The sequence below is a fragment of the Tursiops truncatus genome, chromosome 5 (assembly GCF_011762595.2).
Source record: "Tursiops truncatus isolate mTurTru1 chromosome 5, mTurTru1.mat.Y, whole genome shotgun sequence".
Lineage (NCBI taxonomy): Eukaryota > Metazoa > Chordata > Mammalia > Artiodactyla > Delphinidae > Tursiops > Tursiops truncatus.
The window spans coordinates 1,917,387-1,929,773 of NC_047038.1; the positions used below are offsets into that span (position 1 = coordinate 1,917,387).

A 12,387-nucleotide genomic window follows, 5' to 3' on the forward strand; every position below is an offset into this window, starting at 1 on the left:
GCAGGAGACCTCCACGAGCCTGACCAGCAACAATGAATGAGTGACGGAGCGGCTCTGGGTGAGCGGGCGCCGCTGGCACGACGGCCCGGCCTGCTTCAGCGACGAGGCATGAGGGGCTGCAACTGGCCGTCCCCACTCTTTGGACCCTGCTTCGTCCGCAGGGGGAGGGCGCGGCCCCCGAAGTCCGTCCCCGGAAAAGCGGTGGCCAGAGGCTGTAACCCCTCCCGCCCAGGCCCCACCCCACCTCTCCCGCCCTCTCTCAGCCAATAGCAGCACGCGTTGCTGGGAGGTGCAGCAAGGGCTGGGCCTATGCGGTGGTGCGTTGTTGGGCTGCGGCGCCTCAGGCCGCACCCAGCTCGGGCTTCTGGGGCTGAGCGGAGGGCTGAGGGGGCGGGAGGCCGGGCAGGCCGGTGGGGGCAGCCGGCAGGGTACGCGCGGCGGACAGGGGGCGGAGCCGGAGCGACGGGCGGCGGCCGCGCTCAGAGCTGGTAGCCTGTCCGCTGCCCGCGATTCGACTCTGAGGTGAGGCCCGTGTGCAGGACGGCGGCAGGCCCGGGGCTCCAGGCCGGGCGGCGGGGCCTGTGGCGGCGGCGCGGAGGGTGGAGGCGGCCCCGGGGGTCTGTCCTGGGCGGGCGGGGGTGGGGTCCCCGTCGTTCGGCCGTCGGCCTTGACTGGCGCAGAGGGGCCGACGCCCTGCAGACCCTTCGTCGCACGGGCTAGTCTGTGGGAGCGCCTGGGCAGCTCGTCGGTGGACTGGGTGGTGGGCTTCGGGCGCCCGTGTGGGAAAGGAGGATCCGGGCCGGACGTTGGGTCAGCGCGGTGCTCGCGGCCGCCGGGTCAGTGGCCCGCAGGGCTGACGGCTCCAGGGTTCGAGCACAGACGCAGATAGACGCGGGCATCCGGGTTCTGCCCGTCTGCTCTCGTGTTGTTGAAAAAACGACAGCTTCTGCCCAAACAAAAGCCATATCTGCCTACGGATGGTAATAGGGTTGTCCTGCAACTTTATTAGAGAAGGAGCTGTTGGTCATCTCGCCCTCTCCTTCCTTCCTTTCTTTTTCGTTTCTTTTAGTGGGGCGGGGGGGGGGGTGTCAGAGGGTCTCTGCCTTTAGCAATTACTTTTATTTTTGCTCTTGTAATTCATGGCTCAAGATATTTACCAGGTCTTTGTGTTCACTTCATGCAGTCTTACCTTAAAGTAAGTATTTTGGTTAACCTCCAACGGCTGGTGGTGTGACCATATGATTTTATGCCTAAATGACATAAAGCAATTTGTCCTATCCCCAAGAACCAAAAACATAGCTGAGAGCGGTGTGCAGTGCTGATAAGTTGTTACAGAAAGGTTTTTTTGCGGGTGAAAAATTGGTTAAATCTTAATGGGGATAGGAAGTAGGCTGCTGTCCTCTTTGCTGAACACATCAGTAGAAGCCCCCAGTGAAAACGAGTCGGAGTCAGTGAGCTGGGGTTCAGCAGGCAGCAAAGAGGGGAGGGCATCCCAGGCAAAGAGGGTGAATTGTATGAGGGTGGGATTGTAATAACTGCAGTCTTTAGTTAATGGGCAGGTGCCAGCCCACGTGTAAATTACTTTTTAAAATCCAGAATCTTAGTATTCTGACTGTGGGTTAAACTAGAATAGTAAAGTTGGTTTTTCTTTTTAGCATCTTTATTGAAGTATAATTACTTTACAATGGTGTTTTAGTTTCTGCTGTATAATCAGCTATATGTATACATATATCCCCATATCCCCTCCCTCTTGCGTCTCCCTCCCACCCTCCCTATCCCACCCCTCTAGGTGGTCACAAAGCACCGAGCTGATCTCCCTGTGCTATGCGGCTGCTTCCCACTAGCTGTCTTACATTTGGGAGTGTATATATGTACGTGCCACTCTCTCACTTTGTTCCCAGTCCATTCGCAGATTTGTTCCAGTCCATTCGCAGAAGACGCAGTAGGTCTGCGTCTTCCCGTCTTGCCCCTAGGTTCTTCATGACCATTTTTTTTTTTTTTAGATTCCATATATGTGTGTTAGCATACGGTATTTGTTTTTCTCTTCTGACTTACTTCACTCTGTATGACAGACTCTAGGTCCATCCACCTCACTACAAATAACTCAGTTTCGTTTCTTTTTATGGCTGAGTAATATTCCATAGTAAAGTTGTTATTTAGAGAAGTGGATGGTTTTGGCAGTCCCAACTGCTTTTCAGAGTTTTGTTTTGTTTTGTTTTTGTTTTTGCGGTACGCGGGCCTCTCCCATTGCGGAGCACAGGCTCCGGATGCGCGGGCTCAGCGGCCGTGGCTCACGGGCCCAGCCGCTCCGCGGCACGTGGGATCTTCCCGGACTGGGGCACGAACCCGTGTCCCCTGCATTGGCAGGCGGACTCTCAACCACTGCGCCACCAGGGAAGCCCTTTTCAGAGTTTTGACGTGGGTTACAGCAGGACAAATGGTATGATTTGTTTTACTGCTTGTGTGGTTTTAGTTACAGAGGCTCACTGAATGACAGGAATCTAAATTCCACCCAGTCTCCAAAAGGTGGGATAGTTTCCTTTCTAAAATATAATTTATACACCTCACCGTTTCTCCTTTAACTCTTTGATGCTATCCGATATTGGTAAGGTTTTGTTTGGTATTCAGTTTTTTGTTATTGATTTTACTATAAAAACTGTTTCTTTAGATCGGTTATTAGTTTTTAGTTAGTTCTTTCAAGTAGTCCTTGTATTGAATCAGAAAATACTGAAATGCTTTAAAAGATACTTTAAAAAAATTAAAAATAATCAAATATCCAGCCAGTGTTAAAATTTTATTGATCATCATAATTTTTTAGCAGTTTGACAGTTAATATAAAAAAGACATTTTTATTATGTGAAACTTAGAGTTTAACTGGACTTGTTTATTTATTTATTTTGAATTTTTGAGTTTTATTGTATTTATTTTTTTATACAGCAGGTTCTTACTAGTTATCTGTTTTATACTTATTAGTGTATACATGTCAATCCCAATCTCCCAATTCATCACACCAGCCCCACCACTTTCCCCCCTTGGTGTCCATATGTTTGTTCTCTACTTCTGTGTTTCTGTTTCTGCCCTGCAAACCGGTTCATCTGTACTATTTTTCTAGGTTCCATATATATGCGTTAATATACGATATTTGTTTTTCTTTTTCTGACTTCACTCTGTATGACTGTCTCTGGATCCATCTGTGTCTTTACAAATGACCCAATTTTGTTCCTTTTTATTGCTGAGTATGTGGACTTGTTTATTTATTTTTACATGTTTAATTCTTCCCACACATGTAGAGAAACTAGTATAGTAAACGTCTCTTTATCCTCATCCAACTTCAGCAGTTATTAACTCATGGCCAGTTTTGCTTTATCTGTACCCCCAAACCCAGATGTCATATCATTTTAGCCGTTAAGTATTTCTGTATGTATATCTATATACTTTTTTTTTTTTTTTGCGGTACGCGGGCTTCTCACTGTTGTGGCCTCTCCTGTTGCGGAGCACGGGCTCCGGACACGCAGGCTCAGCGGCCATGGCTCACGGGCCCAGCCGCTCCGTGGCATGTGGGATCTTCCCAGACCGGGGCACGAACCCGTGTCCCCTGCATCGGCAGGTGGACTCTCAACCACTGTGGCACCAGGGAAGCCCTATATACATTTTAAAAAGACAAATACAGATACCACTATCACAGAATTCCTTATTACCTTCAAATATCCAACTAGTGTTGAAATTTTCTTGATTTTAACAGTCTGAATCAGGATCCAAATGCTATTCATACATTGTGGCTTATTTTAATCCATAGGCTCCTCCATCTTTTGTTATCCCTTGTAATTTATTTGTTGCTGAAATTGGTGGTTTGTCCTGTGGAATTACACACAGTCTGGATTTTATTCTTCTGTAGTTTACACAGAATTTGCTGTTAATGTAATCTAATTTAGTTAGAGCTGAAGGAGTAGTCAGATTCAGGTTTGATTTATTTTTGGCAAGAAGACTTCATAGGTTAGTAGGCAGGTAAGGATTAGTAGTCTTTTTTTAAAATTGAATATAGTTGATTTACAGTGTTTCAGGTGTACATCAAAGTGATTCACATATACTTTTCAGATTCTTTTCCAATATAGGTTATTACAAGATACTGAATATAGATCCCTGTGCTATCCAGTAGGCACTTGTTTATCTACTTTATGCATAGTAGTATCTGTAAATCCCAAATTCCTAATTTATCTTACCCCATCCCCCTTTCCCCTTGGGTAACCATAAGTTTGTTTTCTCAGTCTGTGAGTCTATTTCTGTTTTGTAAATAAATTTGTATCATTTTTTTAGATTTCACTAAAGTGATATCATATGCTGTAATATGTGTGATATATGATATCATATGTCTTTCTCTGTCTGGCTTATTTCACTTAGTATGATAATCTCTAGGTACATCCATGTTGCTGCAAGTAGTCTTTCTTCTTGTTAGGAGCCCTTGATGCTCAATGTTTAGAGTCATTATTTCATGAGGCATTAAAAAATGTTGATGATTTAATTATATAACTTCATCATTGATTAGCTGAATATTTCTATAAAGAGTAATTTCCCCTCCTTCGTAATTTGGTTATCTTGAATTATAACTCTTCAAGGAAAGGCAAGATAAATGCTTAATTCTGCTCCATTTTTTATTAGTTTTCAAAATAATGAGTTGGTGTCCCCCCAAAATAGCCAGTGAATTGTGTATATGTATTTGTGTTCTTGTGAACTCATGGACTTAAACGTATTTGATATGGTTCAATTCATTGTAGATCCTTATTGAGGCTCAACTTGTTCCGTCGTTGTCCAATAGGAATCTGTTCAAATCGGCTCCTAAATCCTTTAGACACAACTCTTAATGGTCTTTGATTGCTCTTCTTTCTGGTATGACAAACTGCACCAGGCTCACCTTGTACATTTTCTGTCCCAGCCCTGGAATCATCATTTCTCCAATGGGCCTTGGTTTCTTTTAATGAAAAAATAGTATTTAGTAATCACAATCTGTGCCCTGGAGTTGTTCATTGCTACTAAGTTGATCATTGTTTCTAGGTCTTTTCAGTGCACACATCATGGATTACTGATACTTCTAGTTGTAAAGCAAGAGGACAGAATTCTATTTAACCTTCTTAATCTTGCACCTGTACCTTTTTTTCTTCTAAGACAAACATCTTGATTCTAATTACTCATTGTTTTATCCCACACTGTACATATTTCAGTATCAGAAGAGTAATGTGAACACTACCACCAACTGATATAAAGTATTTAAGAGGTTTTTTTGCATCCTTATTTGGAATATGTAGTCAAATTACCGTGTTTTAAAGTCACTTTGAATAGTTACTCCATGATTTTGCCACCACTGGATGCATAGTGTTCGTTTTTTATTTTGCTTTCAGTGTTTAGGAATTGCTTTTTTTTTGATCTTTTTTCTTTTTTTTTAATTGAAGTAATTTGATGTACAATATTATATAAGTTATAGATAGTGATAAATAATTTTTAAAGGTTATACTCCATTTATAGTTATTATAAAATACCGACTAAGGAATTGCTTTTTGTCTTGTTTTGTTTTTAGATTCCATGTATAAGTGGGACCATACGGTATTTGTCTTTCTCTGTCTGACTTATTTCATTTATCATAATGTTCTCGAGGTTCATCCATGTTATAGAATGTATCAGGATTTTCTTCCTTTTTAAGGCTGAATAACATTCCATTGTATGTAAATACCACATTTTGTTTATTCATTCATCCCTCAGTAGACAGTTGGGTTGCTTCCACATGTCAGCTATTGTGAATACTGCTGCTGTAAACATGGATGTACAGATATCTCTTTGAAACCCTACTTTCAGTTCTTTGGAATATATACCCCGGAGTGGAATTGCTGGATCATATGGTAATTCTGCTTAAAAAATTTGGGAGAACCACTGTACTGGTTTCCACAGTGGCTGTACCATTTTACATTCCCACTAGTAGAGCAGAAGGGCTCCAGTTTTTTCACATCCTTGCCAACATTTGTTTTCTTTTTATTGATTGTAGCCATAATAGTCATCCTAATGGGTATGAGGTGGTATCTTGACGTAGTTTTGATGTGCATTTCCCTAATCCCAGCAGGCTTTTTTCACTTACCATTTGGCATCCATGCCAGACTATAACATAGACATATTTCTTATTCCTTCTTCCAGTTGCATTGTGCTCCTTTATGTGGTTGTACCATACTTTATTCAAGAAGATATGACTGCTTTTTAATGAACATTCAACACAAATATCTTGTCTGATAATGGCATTTTTTTCTTTTTTATAAATTTATTTATTTATTTTTGGCTGCATTGGGTCTTTGATGCTGCACGTGGGCTTTCTCTAGTCGCAGCAGGCAGGGGCTACTCTTCGTCGTAGTGCGCGGACTTCTCATTGCGATGGCTTGTCTTGTGGCGGAGCACAGGCTCTGGGTGCATGGGCTTCAGTAGTTGTGGCTCCTGGTCTCAGTAGTTGCGGTTCACGGGCTTTAGAGCGTGGGTTCAGTAGTTGTGGCGCACGGGCTTAGTTGCTCTGTGGCATGTGGGATCTTCCCAGACGAGGGTTTGAACCCGTGTACCCTGCATTGGCAGGCGGATTCTTAACCACTGCGCCACCAGGGAAGCCCTAATTTTTTAAGAGCTTATTTGTGAGAAATAATGTTCATGGCAAATTATTAAAGGTTCATCTGTTCCCTTAAAGCAGGGGTTAACAGGCTTTCTGTAAAGGGCCAGATAATAAATATTTTAGGCTTTGAGTGCTGTATGATCTCTGTTGCAACTACTCAGCTCTGCTGTTGTTGCATGAAAGCAGCCATAGATGATATGTAAGTGAATGAGCATGACTGTCCCATAAAACCTTATATATGTTTGCTGAAATTTGAATTGATTTTCATGTCTATCATATATTTATGTTTCATACAATTTTTTTTAGCCTTTAAAAATCAAAGCTTGTGACCCTTTTAAGAACAGGCAGTGGGCTGGATTTGGCTTCAGGCGGGGCATCATTTGCTGATTTCTGCCCGGAGTTTAAATTTTATCATTAGATCAAACTAGACATCTGCCTCCTGGACTTAATTGTTTGTCTGCCAGTGGACTTTCTTTCATTGCATCCTGCTTTGGTCTACAGTAAGGAACTATGTAGGAGAAATACTGTCCTGAGATGCCACATGGTATTGGTTGCAGGGCTATCACTGGGGGCTTTGTCCATTATAATAAATGAAATAAAGACTGTTCATTCTTCAAGAAATCTTCTTTACTCTTCTTTGAGTAGAATTTTCAACTTCATTATTCTAGTTCTATCCCAGAATGAATTTTTATATTTCATGTTTGTCCTTTAGTTTAATGTATTTCAGCTGTGGTTCCATAGTAAGAGCTACTTGGAGTTAGAAACACCTGGTTACACCTAGCTGTATAACTTTCTTTGCCAAATTAATATTTTTTAATTTAATTTTTATTTTATTTTGGAGTATAGTTGATTTACAATATTGTGTTAGTATCAGGTGTACAGCAAAGTGATTCAGTTACACATGTACATATATCCTTTTTTTTCAGATTCTTTTCCCATATAGGTTATTACAGAATATTGAGTAGAGTTCCTTGTGCCATACAGTAGGTCCTTGTTGATTATCTATTTTATATATGGTAGTGTGTATATGTTAATTCCAAACTCCTAATTTATCCCTCCCCCGACCTTTCCCTTTTGGTAACCCTAAGTTTGTTTTTGAAGTCTGTGAGTCTGTTTCTGTTTTGTAAATAAGTTCATTTGTATCATCTTTTTAGATTCCACATATAAGTGATATCATATATTTGTCTTTGTCTGACTTACTTCACTTAGTATGATAATCTCTAGGTCCATCCATATTGCTGTAAATTTTGCCAAATTAATCTTAAGCTAGCATTAAACCTGGCCCAGAGGAAGAACCCAAGAAATGGCAAAGCCCCTTTCCTACCCTTACCTCCATCGCTTCCTCCACCTCTTATCCTTGGGCACATCACTTCCCTTTTTCTGAACTTCAGTTTCCCCATTTGTGCAGTGATGATAATACCTTCCTTAACTACTTCAAAGAATTTGTATGATGAGTAAATGAAAAAGTACTTTGTAAGTGATAGGTGCTGCTCAAGTGTGTGATTTATTATCACATATTTAGAATATACTTGGGGGCAAAAAGGAGAGAGGAACCATTGCTGATGGTGCAGTAACTTCTCTTAAATTCACCCCCAACAATTATTTATCTCATGCCTTTTGCGTGTGAAACATTGTACTGAAAAAGCAGATGCTATGCATATTGTAGCTCATCTTGCCAAATGAGATGATACTGTTTGAGAAAATGTAATGCTTGTAATTCAGAGGTGCCGTTGCCACAGAAGCTTACTACACAAAATTGTAGATTTGAGCCAAAGGTCTGGAAGCTCAAAACCTTGGGGTAAAATCTTTTAGTTTTACTTTAAAGATGTTGCTTCACTGTCTGTTTTTTGTTTTTTTAATAAATTTATTTTTTGGCTGCGTTGGGGTCTTCGTTGCTGTGCGTGGGCTTTCTCTAGTTGCGGCGAGCGGGGGGCTACTCTTCGCTGCAGTGTGTGGGCTTTTCATTGTGGTGGCTTCTCTTGCTGCAGAGCACGGGCTCTAGGCACGTGGGCTTCAGTAGTTGTGGCACATGAGCTCAGTAGTTGTGGCTCGCGGGCTCTAGAGCACAGGCTCAGTAGTTGTGGCGCACAGGCTTAGTTGCTCCGCGGCATGTAGTATCTTCGTGGACCAGGGCTCGAACCCTTGTCCCCTGCATTGGCAGGTGGATTCTTAACCACTGCACCATCAGGGAAGCCCTTCACTGTCTTCTTGCTTGCATCACCTCCTACAAGCAGTCTGCTGTCATCCTTATGTTTGTTCTTCTACATAACATGTGTTTTTCTTTGGCTGCTTTTAAGATTTTCCCTATCACTGGTTTTGAGCAATTTTATAGTATTTTGATGTGCTTTTGTATTCAGTAGTTTTTTTCGTGTTTCTTGTGCTTGGGGTTCATTGAGCTGCTTTCTTGGATCTGTGGGTTTATAGTGTTTGTCAAACTTGAGAAAATTTTGGCCATTATTTTTTCACGTTTCCTTCTCCATGTTGCCTTTGAGGACTCCAGTCCCATTCATGTTAGACCATTTAAAGTTGCCCCACAGCTCACGGATGCTCTGTTCATTTATTTGTCTTTTCTATTTATGTTTTGTTCTGGTTGTTTTTTGTTGCTCTGTCTTTATATTCACTACTCTCTCTTCTACAATGTTTAATCTATCATTGATCTTGTTCAATGTAATTTTTCATCTTACATGGTGTAGCTTTCATCTTCAGAAGTCCAATTCATATCATATTTATAGTTTTCATCTCTCTACTTGAGATTTTGAACATGTGTAATACAGTTGTACTAACTGTTTCAGTGGCCTTGTCCACTAATTTTAACTCCTCTTTCAGTCCTGGGTTGGTTTGATTGATTTATCTCTTCAATATGGGTCATATTTTCCTGCTTCTCTGCTTGTTGGGTAAGTTTTTATTGGATTTCAGACATCGTAAATTTTACATTGTTGGGTTCTGAATCATTATTTCTTCCTATAAACGTTCTTAAGCTTTGTTCTGTTACGTTAGCAGTAGGACTTTAGAATTTTTCCTGCGTTGGAGATGGTGAATGGCAACATTTTCTTTTTCTTTTTAATATATTAAATTCCTAGCTTCCTTGAGAATCTAAAGTTAGTGAAACAACAACAACAGCACTTTACCTTGAATCATATATATCCTTTTGTTTTTTATTTTCCCCCATGCTTTGGCAAGTTATTTTGGCAAGTAGAAGGGATGTCTTTTTTTGAATTTTCTATCGTCTGAGGTTTTAAAAATTGAATCTAAGATTTGGTTAAGTAGCAGACAGATTAAACATGCTAATACTTGCTTAGTTTGTTCAGTGCTTGCTGGTTAACACATGGCTCCTTAAAATATTTAGGTTATCTTAACATAGCATAATGTTAAACTATAACAAAACTGTTTAATAGTTAATGCTTGTTCTGACCTACAAGCAGGAAACTTGAGTTGGAAGGAATGAAGGGAAGCAAGTTTAACTCAGTTTTGCCCTTTGAGCTTTATTTATTCCAGAAATACCTTTTTAAACAAGTGTTATGACTAATGTATAATATTGTCTTTGATATCTGTTAGCTTCAAAGTGTTGAGCATATTTTGACATGATTTTGTATGAATTTAAGCTACATAGGAGAAGAATAGCATTTTTAAATACAGTAGGACTGGAGTGTGGAGGACACTTATTTTTAAATTAATTAATTTGTTTTTATTTTTGGCTGTATTGGGTCTTCGTTGCTGCTCATGGGCTTTCTCGAGTTGAGGCAAGCAGGGGCTACTCTTTGTTGCAGTGCGTGGGCTTCTCATTGTCGTGGCTTCTCTAGTTGCAGAGCATGGGCTCTAGAGCACGGGCTCAGTAGTTGTGGTGCATGGGCTTAGTTGCTCCGCGGAATGTGGGATCTTCCCGGGCCAGGGATTGAACCCGTGTCCCCTGCATTGGCAGGCGGATTCTTAACCACTGCGCCACCAGGGAAGTCACTTAACTTTTAACTGAATAGTGTCTTGAGAACGTAGTCTGCCAGGATAAAATGACAGTAATTTTTAAAATGTTATTTTGCAAGCATATTTTCCATTCTGTAGCTTTCATTAACTTGCAGTCCCATCTCTTCACCTATAGTTATTGAGCACCTACTGTACTCTGGGTACTATTCTGGGCACTGAACAGAGCAGGGAATGAGACACATTTTCCTTTCTTGGGAACTTATATTCTAGAAAGAGAGGTTAGGTAATGAAGAAATACTGTAATGTCAGATAGTAACAACTGCTGTGAAGACCATGTAACTGGTTAAGGGAACAGGATAAGGGAATGGAGAATGGTGGCAGCAAGGATCTGTTCCAGATTGGGGAGGGAGGTAGGCTTCTCTAAGGAGGTGATGTTTGATCAGAGATCGAATCTGTGTGCACTTGGGGGAAGGCATCTGGGCAGCGGAGACCCGTCTCACTGTACATGGTTTCTTGTTGCCTGTTGGTGGGGGCAGGCCATGTAGGCTAGACATCTGGAAAAGAAAACCCTCGTGGGCTGTGAACTCGATGGGGAAGCAGAGCATGTGCTGTTTGCCCGTTTCCCTATACTTGGGTAAGGCCTGGCGCTGGGTAGTGTAGATATGACATTGATTGTTTTGGTGGAGCCCATGTAATAATGACAAAATTATTGTTATTATTAGTAGTGTCATAATTAAATCATGAAGTTTAATAATAGCCACAGTTAATTTTTATTGAGCACTCCATGGGAAGTATTGTTGTTGTCCCATTTTGCAGACGAGGGAGCTGTGAGACAGGTTAAGTATTATAACTTGTCCAAGAGCACACAGCCAGAGTGGTGGTGTGTACCTATACCTCCTTTAAAAAATAAATTGTTACGCATAATGATATTGATTTTGCTCCTCCTTAATACATCTTGGCGAATACTCCGTAGCAGCACAGATAAATCTATTTCGTTCTCTTTAATAGTCTCAGGTATTTCGTCGTAACAATACAATTTGTTTAATCACTGCTGTATTGATAGGTATTAGTTTCCAGATTTTTACTGTTGTAAACTTTTTCAGTTAATATTCTTTGTCTTTGAGCACTCTGAAGTATATCTGTAGATATAGTCTCAGAAGTGAAATTGCCTGGTTCAAGGATATTTGTACTTTTAGTTTCCATAGCTGTTTCCAAATTACCCTCCTAAGGAGTTATGCCAGTTTATATTCCCACCAACTACATGTATTCCCCACATAAGAAAGTGTTGACGTGTAACATAGAGGGAATCACAGTACTTATTTTACACAGTTATTGTGAAGATTAAATGCATAAAAGCTACCTAGTAAGTGGCTGTTATATATTATTAATATAATTATTAACCATGTTTCTGAACCTTATTACCAAAAATATTATAAGCCTAGGAACTGTTTGAGGAGGTTGGAAAAGGGGGTTTGTACGACTGACCGTATATGCTCCCCAAATACTGTCCCCGTTTCAGAACAGCTTAGCTCTGCGTCAAGGCCTTGGGAGCTGTGGGGACCTGGGAGCTTCAGGCTGATGTGGGAATCGAGCCCGCAGGCACATGCAGACAGGACCGGGGTGCCCTCAGAGGCAGCGCACAGTGGGTGTTGACTCCACGTGTGCTTCCGCAGCACCCTGCAGTAGCAACCTTCAGTGTTTCCATGGGGGGGAGGAGGCCAGCGCTGGGAGGCACCTGTAGAATACCGTGTCTCAAACACTTTGTTCTCCCCTTCTCTTCATCTGATAAGGCTTAGTTTAAATTTGCCTTTTGCACTGACTTACGGAGAATGATT

At 41.4% G+C, this 12,387-nt stretch overlaps 1 protein-coding gene across 10 annotated transcripts in view; it reads left to right on the forward strand.

Annotated features, from left to right (window-relative positions):
- The first annotated feature begins 366 nt into the window (after positions 1-366).
- Positions 367-12,387, forward strand: part of ADD1 (adducin 1) — a 76,378-nt gene continuing 64,357 nt past the window's right edge. For all 10 annotated transcript variants that reach the window (XM_019951343.3, XM_019951344.3, XM_019951345.3 and 7 more), the window contains exon 1: positions 367-522. The gene's annotated coding sequence lies outside the window, so the exon portion shown is untranslated. The remainder of the gene's footprint in view (positions 523-12,387) is intronic.